The 14376-nt window shown below is 41.3% G+C and overlaps 1 pseudogene; it reads right to left on the bottom strand.

The window, feature by feature from the left end:
* Positions 1-10952: 10952 nt before the first annotated feature.
* Positions 10953-11992, bottom strand: LOC118670552 (annotated as a pseudogene).
* Between the last annotated feature and the right edge of the window lie 2384 nt (positions 11993-14376).

Raw genomic sequence — 14376 nt, 5'->3', positions numbered from 1 at the left:
TACAGGGTTGAAATTTTTGTCTTAACAGCTGACACAAGAATTCTTCCCAGGAAGGGAACGTTGCCTGGGGAAATACCTTGATAAGGCATTTGGAGCAGGTGAGCACCCTAGGATTATGGGAAGGCAGTGAGGCAACAAAGGCAATGGCTGACTGGTTCTGCATGACAAAACCAGAGGAATTTATTTTGCCTGTGAGAGGGAGGAGGAGCTGGGTTGGTAATGACTTTAAACTTGGGCACCAGGTGAGGAAGAGAGAGAAATGGAAACAGAGTCTTTAGTCAAGTCCACTTACCGTGCAAACCACCTCGTGGGAGTGGGGCGCACGTGTGTGTGTGTGTGTGTGTGTGTGTGTGTGTGTGTGTGTAACAGTCCATAAACTGAGAAAACAAGACCTGCAACCAGAGGTGACTTTGAGACTATAAACTGCCTAGTAATTTCTAGAAGTCAGCCACAAGCCTTGGAATTGGGGGAGTGATTTCCTTTTATTTAGACCTCAAGGGACAAGCAGAGAAACAGGTCACACCCAGATTAAGAATGAGTGACTGCTCTCACTCGTCACCCCATCTCTGGGCTTAGTTGCTGCCCATCCTTTCACCAGTTTGGAACTGGGGTTCTAAAGGGATGAGGAAAAAGGGGGGAAACGGGGGAGGAGGAAGGAGGTAGTTGGAATGAGAGACCCTTCTCCCTTATCACCAGATAAGATAAACCAAAATGCCTCTTCCCATCTATGTTTTAAGAGACAACATAGTAATTTAGTAATTTACTGTCTTTGGGGGAAAGGTACTCTATAAATAAACAGCACATTCTTTGCCGTTGTAATTATGTTACTCAAAGTAAACTCCGTGTGGTTTTCTTGATTCCACTTGATTACTCAAACAGATTTTGCCATTTTGAAATTTCTTTAGAGCATGAACTGCTATATTACTTTCAACTCCCCACCTAGAGAATGGTCTGTGAGGACATTGCTATAAAAATCGGTGGTGGTGACTCATAAGTGACCTGCCAGGAGAAAAATATCTGATATTGAGAGTATTATTCTTTATATTTGTGTAATGTTAGGGCACTGCAGGAAGAAGGAAGTAGTTGCCCAGACATAAATTAGTAGAATATGTGTATAAGCAAGTTCTCCTTTTCACAAAACTCAGGGGGCTGAAGCGTGATGAATACAAGGTTGTGTTACAGGTGTGAACACATCCAGGTTTCACTACTGCCAATGGCTCCTGTTTTCATTGGAACAACCCTGATTCTTCCCAGACAGAAGTTTTAAAACTTTCTTGCCAAATCCTGCCAACTCTTAAGTCAACACGCACTAATATATTCACTCCACTTCTAGTGCATCTGAATGGGGAAAAGGGAACAGGTAGGGCACCTTTATTGACTCTCCAGTATTTACTTATTACAAAGTAGCTTTATTGATTATAAACTGAGCTCAAAGTAGGTAATGACCTACACGCTATTCAGAAAACTAAAACAATAGTCTAGTTCAGTGATGGCGAACTTATGACATGTGTGTCAGAGGTGACACACGAACTCATTTTTTTGGTTGATTTTTCTTTGTTAAATGGCATTTAAATATATGAAATAAATATCAAAAATATGTTTGTTTTACTATGGTTGCAAAGATCAAAAAATTTCTATATGTGGCACGGCACCAGAGTTAAGTTAGGGTTTTTCAAAATGCTGACACGCCGAGCTCAAAAGGTTCACCATCACTGGTCTAGTGACACAGAAAACTCCGTTCCCCACACAGTCATTATTCCACTTTAAAGTGGGAAGCAGCCTATTACATGTAGTAGATATTTGCATTTATGTACACTGAAGAAAAAAAAAAGACTAGAAAGTCATATAATAAAGTGTTTATGATTACCGTTTCTGAGTCTGGAGATTATGGGTGTGATAGAATGATGACCACAACCTCCCCAGATGACCACGTCCTACTCCCAGAACCTGTGAATGTGCTGCATTACGTGGCAAGAGGACTTCAGGTTGCAGATGCTGGTCAGCAAGTAGATGATCCTGGGCTAAGCAGGTGAGCCCAATGTAATTTCAAGGGTCCTTAAAAGTGGAAGAGGGAGGCAGAGGAGGGAGATGTGGGTATGGAGGGATGACCAGAGAGAGGTGAAGGTGCTGGTTTTGCTGGAGGAAGGGGACGCACCAAAGGATGTGGGCTGCCTCGGTTCGCTGGAAAAGGCAAAGAACCACGTTCTCCCTTAGACCTACCAGAATGCACGCAGCCTGTTGACACCTTAATTGTAGCCCATGGAGACCGGCACATCAGACTTCTGAGCTCCAGAACTGTAAGGTACCAAGTTTTTTTACGGCTCTAATTTGTGGTAATGTGTTATAGCAACACTAGGAAACTAATGGATGGTCTGGTTATTGGGGTTTTGTGGGGGTTTTGCGGGGGGGGGGGGGCGTGTAAGGGCGCTTTGAAAGGGAGAGGGTGTGATAGTGTCCAAGTTTTATGTAATGTATGTGCCTTCCCTTTATAATTAGGAAAATTTCGCCTTTATCATTTTTTCAAATAATATGAAAATAGTAGTAATGAGGGTTGTGGTAGAGATTTTTCAGCATTTAGACTCAAAACTGTTCACACCAAAATTGCTCCTTAAAATTCTTAATGTCGTTTATTGAGAACATTGACATAGGAACAGTCACGCAGCAAAAAGCGGTAGTTTGTTCTAATCGAGAGCTCCTAACCAATGGAACCTCCAGTTGACAGGTATTTATTGAGGACCTGCAGAGTGAGAGGCACCATCTGGCTCCCTCAGCTGACACGTATTCTCTCCACGGACAAAGCGTGGCATTCTCGGGCAGGACCGTGTGCAACACGGCCCGAGGCATCGCTAGCAGGAGCTTCCTCTGTTGTGCTTGTGGCCGTGGTGGTGACGCTGGCTCCGGAGATGGTGGGGGAGGGAGATTGTCAGACATGGGGAGGTGGAGTGAATGCTGTTGGTTCCCGTGGAAAAGACGGTGGTGGCGCGGGTACGAGAGGAGTGGTGGGGGCAGAGGCAATGGACTGTTTCACAATTCCTTCATTAGGACACTAGGAGCCACACACGTGTCCTTGTTTGTTGCAACATGTGACTTTCCTTACTCTCTTCTTGTAGTTTTTTTTATCAGAAATAGGCCCGAAAAAGGCTGGTGATATGTCTGAAGGGGGAGGTAAAATGACCGCGGTTCTCTTTGTTTTCTCCTAACCCCACGGCATGTTACTTACAGAAGGCTCCCAGGACTTAGTCTACATGACTCCCAGGTCCTGTTGCTGGAAGCACGCCATCAGCCCTTTGTTCCCATTTCCCTCCTGAGCCTCAAATGTCACCTCTCCATCTTCAGGCCGCTCCCTCAGCCTGGAAAAACCCTTCTCCTCAAATTCCATTTGTTTTATCCTTCAGGGCTCAACTGAACTGCCAACTAGTTTTTGAAACAATAATTGAAAATATGTGCCAAGGACTTTTGTATATGTTATATTATTGAATCCATTCCATTCGAGTCTTGCTTTCTCATCTGAGTGTGTTTATTTGAACCTGGGATCTCCCTTAACTCCCAAAGGCTGCTACATATAACTCCCTTCAAGCAAGAACCACGGTTGGTCACTCTTGCCTCTTTGCTCCCTTAGCTCTGTGCGTGAATCTCTGTGTTATTACTTATTTCATCCTGCTTCACAGTTAGTTACTGGTTTACATGTTTGCCTCCTCCCTTCTAACCCCATTGTCAGATTTTTGAAGATGGGTACCTTATTCTCCTGCACCCAGGAAGTGTCGCATGTAGGGCCTTATGAAAGGCAGGCAAGCAGGTAGTGTGTACAAATACAACATACACATATATTAAGTTACAGGTCAAAGATTTCATTTCTTCTACCCATGAATTTTGGCAGAATTACCATGAGGTTTCAAAAGTTTAGTTTTCCCTCCACACTACCACCACCCCCCTTTTATTTTTTATAAGTGTTTCTTTTTTAAAAAATTTTATTTCAGAGAGGGACAGATAGAAACATCAATGATGAGAGAGAATCATTGATCGGCTGCCTCTTGGATGCTCCCCAGTAAGGATCAAACCCACAATTCAAGCATGTATCCCTACCGGAAATCGAACTGTAACTTTCTGGTTCATAGGTTGATGCTCAACCACTGAGCAACACCGGCCAGGACCACCATTCTTTTTCTTTCTTTTTTTTTTTTTTAATATATTTTATTGATTTTTTACAGAGAGGAAGGGAGAGGGATAGAGAGTTAGAAACATCGATGAGAGAGAAACATCGATCAGCTGCCTCCTGCACACCCCCTACTGGGGATGTGCCCACAACCAAGGTACATGCCCTTGACCGAAATCGAACCTGAGACCCTTCAGTCTGCAGGCCGACGCTCTATCCACTGAGCCAAACCGGTTAGGGCCCACCATTCTTAATATACTAAGTTCACAGGTGTGTCTCAGACTGGAGTTAAAATATTGCTAATAAAATTGTTGCTTGCTGCTACTATTCTTTTTTTTTTAAGCCTTCAGCTACCAGGACCAGTTGCTCAATGAAGTGGAGTAATGACTCTTGTAGAAATGGCTCTAGGATTTCAAGGTGGAGTAGTAGATAATGTCACTGGAGAGGAAGTACAGGGAAATGACTCAAGACCATCCACCCCTCCCAGCTGAACTCACCTTTGTCTCAGAACATGTTGGAGGGCAGGGGAGGCGGGGAGATGGGACAGACTCTGAAAGACTGGTTTAACCTGTTAGCTCCAATGCTCATACAATTATTCTAGGCAATGGCAGTTGAGATTTGAGATTTGTGGGTAGTTATTGAAGAGTTTCAAAGCCCATTAAAAGAAGCTTTTAAATAAAAACTAAAATTCCACTCAAATGCTTTTGGTTGTTTGAAGAGGAAGTGGGCCTGATAATTCTTAGAGGAAAGAAATTGTTGATGCCTTTCAGAAATGGCATCTTCCCAAATTATATAGTCAATTTGACTCTAAGTAAGGCAAGACTCTAGAAACTAGTACCTGTTTACAGAATGAAAATCCTAATGTAAAAAATACAAAGGGATCTCTTTTGGCAAAATGTATTTGTTTCTAAAATTAAGGCCTATCATCTCTGCTTTGAAAGATCTCTCTCTCTCTCTCATCTCTCGTACATTTTTTTTCACTTACCATATCCTGTATTTTGCAATGCTATTTAACTTAGAAAAACAAGAGACTATAAAGCCCAAAATAAAGCTTTCTCACAGCAATTTTTTTTTCCCTGAAACAAGTGTTTCCAGAATCAGAGAATTCTTTCTGTGGAATGTGTTTTTCCATTTGCAAATGAGATAAAGCGATTAAAAGAGCCATAACTGTCTCTCACTGGCTAGAGCAGAAAATAGAAAAAATGTCCTCTTCCCTCTCTCAAGGACCTTCTCTCCTCCAACAGGAAGGAATGATTGTCAGCGCCCCTCCATGCCTCCTCCTCTCTGGTAGGTAGTGAGAAGGAAGAATCTCACAAAGGCCTGGCACTATATATCCTAGACTCAGACATACTTAATCTTTAACTATAAAAGTAGAAAGAAGCAGCAATATATAAATACCTACCACATAAAAACATCATCATTTTTCACTGCTAGTCTTCTCTCTGAAACACATATATTCAGTTATAAAAATGTTAGCCAAAAGGCACATTTTAGGATATATAGCAATTTTTAAAGGGAGGAGGATGAGAATCCATTTTATGAGCTCTACATTCTACTCACCCTTTTCAATGGTCAATTTTGTCACTGTCATTTAGAAATTGTTATTACTTCCATTATTAGCCCTAGCTGGTTTGCCAGAGGACTAAAGGGTCTGGATTTGATTCTGGTCAAGGGCATGTCCCTTGGTTGCAGGCTCGATTCCCGGCCCTGGTTTGGGGCATGTATGGGAGGCAACCAATCCATGTGTCTCTCTTACATCGATGTTTCTCTCTCTCTCTCTGTTTCTCCCCCTCCTTCCACTCTCTCTAAAAATCAATGGAAAAAGATCTTCAGGCGAGGATTAAAAAAAAAAATAATGAAGGTTTCCAAGAGTGTTGGTGAACCAAGATCCTTCTAACTCTCATTTTAGAGAAAACAATGGGGAAAAAGGAGAAGGAAGGAATGAAGCAGGAAATTTTGCCGACACATTCTTCAGGTTAATGTTTATGGACATAACAAGGCTCCCAGTCACAGTCAACTAACCAAGTCCTAATTATAGTTCGTGGTGCAAATTAAACCCCCTACAGCAAGAGTGCTCCAACTTTAGTCCATCAGAATCACCATGAGCTGTTGTTGAAACACAAACTGCTGGGCCTCCCCCCAGAGTCTGACATTCAGTAGGTTTGGAGCATGGCTGGTCTAAAAATTAAATTGACATAAGCAGGTTCACAGGGGAGAGAAATTAATTACATACATATGGAGCCTCCATAAGAATGGGAGACCCACAGGCAGTCAGGCTGTTGAGGCTTATGTGCCATCCTGAGCCAAGGAGAAGAGAGTAGGAGCCTGAGACTTCAATGCAAGAAAGATAATTTTCAAGAAATGGGAAGAGCAGACATTTGCAGGGACAGTAGGGCACTGAGAGGATTTTTACCTTCTGGTGCTGCCAAGCTGCCCCAGGCTACCCACTACCTGGCCCACACTCTTTATGGTTATCTCTGGGCATAGCTCTCTTTTGGGGGCCAGGCCCTCATCTAAATTCTTTTGGGCGATTAAGGGAGAAGTAAAAAATTTTAATCTGCTGGTCTTGATTGCCTCAGCTCACAATAATGCACATGCCTATGTGGCAGGTTTGGGGAAGGCTCCTTCTGAACCCCTTGAGGACTTAGCATTTGCCTTCCTAACACGTTCCCAGGTGATGATAATACCATTGGCCCAGAGACCCTACTTTGAGAACCACTGTTGGAGAGCAGTTACTTGCAAGACTCTTCTTTGGAGGTTTTATAAAATCCTAATACCTATGCCTCACCCTAGATCCACTGAAACAGAATCTCTGGGCTTGGTCTGGTCAAAGACAAATAAATCTGGCTAAAGAAGTGTGAGTAAATTTTTATTCAGTAATACTGGCAGCTATTGCAATAGGGAAGAGAGCCCAGTGTGAAGTCAACTTGGTCAAAACAAATGGCAAGAGACTTCTTAAAGTTGAGTTTGCCAAGGAAGAGACTGAAGAGTGTTATGGGTCCATGTGACTAGGCCATCTGGGTTTGTTAATTGACACTAACTCTAAGGAGGAACAAACTTCTTATATCTTTCAAAACTGGCAGTGGTGCAGGTTAGAGCTCTGCACCCACTGGGACTGGGAAGGAGAGGTAGCTCCTGGAGGGAGGGTGGGTGGGAAGAGATGAACCAATGTACCTGTATGCATATATGTGTAACCAGTGGACACAGACAATGGGGACACAGACATGGGGGGTTGGGAGCTGGGCTGGACTGCAAGAGGTCAATGAGGTAAAAAGGGGGAACTTATGTAATACTTTCAACAATAAAGATAAAAAATATATATATTTGCATTTTAAAGAAAAATCCTTGATATTCTGGAGAAGCCATTCTGGGCGGTAGAGATTTGCATCTCAAAGGAACAGGGAATGGACTTATAATTGCAACTTTCTAAAGTAACTCCTCCAAGAGGCCATTTAGGGGCCTCTCTGCCTATCACCAGGTTTTGGCTGGAACAAACAATACACTCTCCTGGCAGCCTTGAGCTTTCTCGGGCAGGAATTTAAGGGGCTAGTAGTACCCTAAGGACTCAGGCTTCAGCTGTTAGAAACCACGGGGATGAATGAAATTATTTATGCTGAGAGTCTATAGGGGTTTGTTTGTTTTAAAATATATTTTTATTGATTTCAGAGAGGAAGGGAAAGGGAGAGATAGAAGCCTCAATGATGAGAAAGAATCTGATTGGCTGCCTTCAGCACACTTCCCACCAGGGATCAAGCTGCATGTGCCCTGACCTGAAATTGAACGGTGACCTCCTGTTCAAACACTGAGTCACACAGCCGGGGCAGTCTCTGGTTTTTACAGGCCAAGGTTGAGGACTAGTTGAGAAGAGAAGTTGGAGGAGTCAGTTCTGTGTGTTAAAACTTGCCCAAAGATAAGTCTAATGACCAGTTGAAAACCAATTCCTATGGTAAGGAGGATTACAATCCTAGAACAGAGGCAAAGTTTGCTTAAATTTATTTGTTTTATGAGTTCTTCCTAATACTTACACAACTGCAGAAGCAATTGGCAAACAGGAAAGATTTCTGCACTATGTCATGTAGACATGTAGCATTTCGGAGTAGCTTCAATTACTTTATTTTATAGATTAATATTTCGTTCAAGTTAACAAGTCAAGGAAGATAAGGAACTGAGAAGTAACTACAATAAATAACCTGAATTCTGGTTTTTTTCTTAATATTTAAAAATATGTGTTCAGGGACATCTGACTGTTGACTGTGAGAGACCTCTTCATGTCCAGAGCCACCTGTATACAAACCCAGGGAAAATCACATCAAATGACATCTGACTGTAGCATTTTTATTCAGGGGAAATTACGTCAGAATAGATACTAAATGCAGCCTTGAATGGGGTAAGAATTTTTAATGCAGCCTAAGGGGGCAATTTTCTTGATGATGGTATGAGTGAACTAGTTATGGGATCTGCTATGGACTGAATTGTGTGTCCCCAAAATTCATATTTTGAAGCCCTAACTCCCAATGTGACTAGAGAGAAATATATAAGCCAGGTTCTCACCAGAAACCAAACCAGCCAGCACCATGATCTTGGACTTCTAGCTTCCCAAAAAACCATGAGAAATATATTTCTGTTGTTTAAGCAACTCAATCTATGGTATTTCGCTGTACAGTGGGGCCTTGACTTACGAGTGTAATTCGTTTAGAGACTGAGCTGGTTAAGGAGCTCATTAACTCATATTACTCTGTCAACTCAATGCAAAAAATCAGCCGAGAGACAGCTGGTATCTCAAAAAACTCGTTAGTCGGGACACTCGTAAGTCAAGGCCCCACTATATTAGCCTGAGTAGACTAAGGCAGAAGCATTCACTCATTCATTCATTCATTCATTCATTCAACAACTATCTCTTTTTCAGGTACTAGAGATATAGCAATAATAAAAATAAAATCCCAACCTTTGAGGAGCTTATATTCTAGAGAGGGAGAAACAAATCCCCAAAATCAAAATAATAGTGTGAGAAATGGTGATCAGTGCTATGGGGGGAAAAACAGAGGGATAGGGAGGCTCAGGAGGGACGAGAGGGAAGAGAGAGTAGAGGAAGGCCATTCTATGTAGCGTGGTCAGGGAAGGCCTTACCTAGCAGATGACCCTTGAGCAGAGACCTGAAGGGAAAGGATCTTAGACAGAAGGAACAAATGCAAAGATCTGGAAGCAGAGCATGCTTGACAAGTTCAGGAAATAGCAAGGAGGCCACAGTGGCTGGAACTGAGCAAACCAAGGGAGTAGTTGAGTAACTGTGGAGGCAGGTGCGTTGCATCATCTTGCAGGACTGCGTTAGGGCTCTGGCTCTTACTCTGAGTAAAATGAGCAGTCGCTGGAAGGTGTCCAATGCAGCAGTGACATGATTTTGCTTCCATTTCAGAAGAAACATTCTTGCTGTTGGCTAAATGGTGGTGGGATGAGGCATAAGGCCAGAGGCAAGGAGACTTGATTGAAAGTGGATAGATGTTTGTCAAGAGTTTTATTTTATTTGGACTTAGCTTTTGAAACAGCTAATGAATGGATCTTTTGGGAAGTCTCCAATGATCATTTTGTTCGTACAGGTTAAATAGAAATGTACTGCAATTTTGTTTACACCCAGGAGGTAGGATTTCCCCTTGACTTTACCTTCTAGGGTTTTTTCCTAAGATTCCCTTTGGTTCTTTCACAAACTTCACCAAAGCCTGTTCAGTGACCTTTCTTTCTGTACCCTGATATAACATCGATGTTCCTAACACCTCACAGCCATTGGCACTATCGTCATCCAACTCCATCATGCCTATTGAAGGAGTACTTCTCACACATCCATTGCCATGGGGGATCTTGCTAAAGTGCTGATTCTGGTTTGGAGGGTCTGGGATAGGGCACAAGGATTCTGCATTTCTAACCAGCTTCCACTGCTACTGGTACTCGAACAATACTGTGAATAGCAAGGTATTAGAGCATTTAAAGAATCCTACACACTTTAGATAATCTTTTTGTGAAGAAAAAAATCAGACAAATGTGTGCAATGAGAAATTTATTCTTTTTTAAAATACACTTTTATTGATTTCAGAGAGGAGGGGAGAGGGAGTGCGAGATAGAAACATCAGTGATAAAGAGAATCATCGATCGGCTGCAGAATCCAACCATGACCTCCTAGTTCATAGGTTGACGCTCGACCACTAGCCACACCGGCTGTTGTTTTTAAAGAAAACACTGTTCACATTTTCAAGTATGTATGAGATTCCCTTGGGATTATGAATGGTGTGGTAGGGAATTGCAGAAATTCTTCCAGGTTGAAACAGTGGTAAATCACTAAAAAGCTTTGAAAGTATGTAAGTGTTCATGGAGAATTTCAAAAATGTAAATTACCAAAGTGGAATTCTTTTTTTTGGGGGGGGGGGGGGAGGCAGAAGTTAAGAGGTTTATTATCAGTCTACACAAGACTGAAGTTCAAAGCAAATTCAATTTTGCTTAAGGGAACATTGTAAAGTAACAATTCTTGATATTACATGCCTCACATGATCCATTTCACACCATAGAGAATTACATCTTTATGTGTCACTGTTCCAAACAAACAAATGTGAACAGCTAAAACATCTTAAAAATGCACCAAACTTCCCTAACTGGTTTGGCTCAATGGATAGAGCGCCGGCCTGCGGACTGAAAGGTCCCAGGTTCCATTCCGGTCAAGGGCATGTAACTTGGTTGCCGGCACATCTCCAGTGGGAGGTGTGCAGGAGGCAGTTTCTCTCTCATTGATGTTTCTCTCTCTCTCTCTCTCTCTCTCTCTCTCTCTCTCTCTCTCTCTCTCTCTCTCTCCCCCCTCTCTCCCTCTCCCTTCCTCTCTGTAAAAAAATCAATAAAATATATATTTTTTAAAATGCACCAAGCTTATGAAGTCTCAGACAAAACTTGAATTTTCTGTACATCCTTCTGTCAAATGAAGTTATTTCCTGTACACCACTCATCTTGCAAACTGGTCTTCTATTTCCTTTCGTTTGACCTAAATCGGCTCCGAGACCTAGAGAAGTATCGAGAGGGCTTATGATTTCTCTCCCGGGACAGTGATCTCTCTCTTCTCCTATCTCTGCAAAGAGACCTGCTCCGTCTACGGGAGAAGCTTCTGCGTCTTGGAGATCTGAGGCGAGGTGGGGGACTCCTTCGACGATAATCATCTCCAGGGTGACGATCCCAAGAGGGAGGCGGGCCTCGATTTTGACTTCTCTTTTCACCATTAGACAGTTCCGCTCTTACTCGGCAGCCGCATAGTGTTCTCCCATCTAGCTCTCGGACAGCATCAGCTGCATCTCGGGATCTTCAAACTCCACGAAAGCAGAAAGCAAAGCCGGGAGGGTTTCTAGCAACCCACACACTTCTGAGTGGCCCATAATAGCCAAAAGCCCGTTCCAATTCTGTCTTGTCGCCGTTGTCCCCAAGATTTCCCACATAAACCTTACAATCCAATGGACAGGAATCACGATGCATTTCGAGATCTGGAGTGAGAAACTCAGCGGCTGAAATCCACACGCCCTGGGACGACTCTCCGGCCCCCCCTCAGTCCGGCTCCACAGGTCTGCGCACCTCCCCATGTCGACAAAATTGCCTGCCCAAACAGGTCCAGGGGTTCCCAAAGGTGTGGGCGGAGTCAGCGAAGAAGCAATGACAGGCAGACAGCTTTCAGTTCATCAGCATAGCCAGGTTCCTTAGCCAGGATCTCCAGCCAGGTTGTAAAGTGGAATTCTTTATGGCTTCAAGAGTCTATCAGGGGTGGGCAAACGTTTTGACTCGAGGGCCACAATGGGTTCTTAAACTGGACTGGCGGGCCGGAACAAAAGCATGGATGGAGTGTTTGTGTGAACTAATATAAATTCAAAGTGAACATCATTACATAAAAGGGTACGGTCTTTTTTTTTTTTTTTTTTTTTTTTTTTAGTTTTATTCATTTCAAACGGGCCGTAGTTTGCCCACGGCTGGAGCTTGCTTATAGCTGAGTGGAATTTTGTATAATTATCTAATTCCATTCATGGCCAATCTGGATGATTTAGCCTCTTTACTAACCAGACTCTCCTTCTTCCAATACTCTTATAAATTTTTCTACTGCTTAAAATAGCAAATCTATATTTCTCCCACTTACCTAAAAATCTCCAGAATCAGTCATCTTTACCGTATATCCAGTGGGTTCTGACTTAGTATCCTCATAGAGATAAAATTGGTAGTTGGTATTGTTAAAAGTAGAAGGTCTTTTAAAAAGCAGCATATGCCGAAACCGGTTTGGCTCAGTGGATAGAGCGTCGGCCTGCGGACTCAAGGGTCCTGGGTTCAATTCCGGTCAAGGGCATGTACCTGGGTTGCGGGCATGTCCCCAGTGGGAGATGTGCAGGAGGCAGCTGATCGATGTTTCTCTCTCATCGATGTTGCTGACTCTCTATCTCTCTCCCTTCCTCTCTGTAAAAAAAAAAAAAAAAAAATAAAATATATTTAAAAAATAAAAATAAAAAATAAATAAATAAAAAGCAGCATAGAGTAAAATTGACTTTTTCCTGTGAGCAGATGTATCAATTTGAACACACGTATGTATAAATTCACTATGATCAGGATATAGGTCATTTCCACCAGTTCTCCCCCATAAAAACTTTCCCTGTGTTATCTCTTGTGACACCTCCTACCTCCACATGCAGCAGCAGATGACAACTGATATGTTTTGTCCCTATAGTTTTGCCTTTTTGAGGATGCCATGGAAATGGATCATCAGACCTTTGAGACTGGCATGTTTCACTCAGCATAACGTTTTTGTGATTCATCCAAGTTGTTGCATCTATCAATAATTTGTTCTTTTTGGGTTACTGAATATTATTCTGTTGTATAGATGTACCATTATTTATTTATTCATTTACTCAATGAAAGACATACGAGTTGTTCCCAGTTTTTAGTGAGCATGAATAGAATTTCCATAAATATACATGAGCACAAGTTGAGAATTTAAAAAATATATATTCTGAATACAATCAAATTCTCAGATATGTGATTTTCAAATACTTTATCTCATTTTGTACCTTGTCTTCTTATTCTCTTAATAGTGTCTTTCACAGAACAAAAGTTGTACATTTTATGAAGTCTAATTTATGGATATTTTTCTTTTATGGATTATGCTTTTGATGTCATGACTAACAGGTTCCACCTAACCGCAGCTCATGAAGATTTTATCCTATGCTTATTTCTGAAAATTTTATAGCTTTACATTTTACATTTAGACCTACAACTTACTTTGAGTTCATTTTTATTTTTTAGGTTTTATATGAGTTCATTTTTATATTTGGGTTGAGGCTGGATTATTGCTGTTTTTTAACATATGGATTTCTAATTGTTTCAACACTATTTCCTGAAAAGACTATCCTTTCTTTCCCTAAATTGCCTTTGAATCTTTGTCAAAAAATCAATTAGCTACATTTCTATGGGCCTATATCTGGACTTCCTATTCTGTTCTATGATCTATTTGACTATCCCTAAATCAATACTGTATGTCTTATCACAACTTTATATTAAAGCTAATATTGAATATTGATTCATCAATTTTATTCTTTTTAAACTTGTTAGTTACATTGCCTTCCCATATAGATTTTAGAATCAGCTTCTTTATAACTACAGAATTAGAATTGTGCTAAACCTGTAAGATCAGTTGACATTTTTACAATGTAAACTAGTCCATGATTAGAAGGATAGAATATGATATATCTCTCCATTTATTTAGGTCTTTAAGTTCTTTCATAAGCATTTTCTTGCTTTTAGTATAGAATTCTACGTATGTTTTGTTAGATTTACAGGTATTTCTGGGCTCTATTGTAAGTGGTATTTTCAAATTTTTGGTTTCTGATTGTACATTCATAATTTATACAAATACAAAAAAAAAGAGTATGCATTGGCTTTGTATTCTGACCTTGCTAAAGTTGATCATAAGTTCTAGGAATTTTGGAGGTTTTTTGGTTTTGTTTTGTTTTTTAATTTAATTTTTATTTAATGAGAGAGAGAGAGAGAGAGATTGATTTTTGTTGTTCCACTTATTTATGCATTCCTTAGTTGATTCTTGTATGTGTCCTAACCTGGGATTGAACCCGAAACCTTGGCGTATCAGGACGACATTCTAACCAACTAAGCTACCTGGCCAAAGCCTGTTTTTTGTTTGTTAGTTTTGTTTTTGTAGATGCCTTGGA

The sequence above is a fragment of the Myotis myotis genome, unplaced genomic scaffold (genome assembly GCF_014108235.1).
Source record: "Myotis myotis isolate mMyoMyo1 unplaced genomic scaffold, mMyoMyo1.p scaffold_m19_p_16, whole genome shotgun sequence".
Taxonomy (NCBI): Eukaryota; Metazoa; Chordata; class Mammalia; order Chiroptera; family Vespertilionidae; genus Myotis; species Myotis myotis.
Note: the sequence above shows the minus strand (reverse complement) of the source record. Positions and strands in the feature narration are given on the sequence as shown.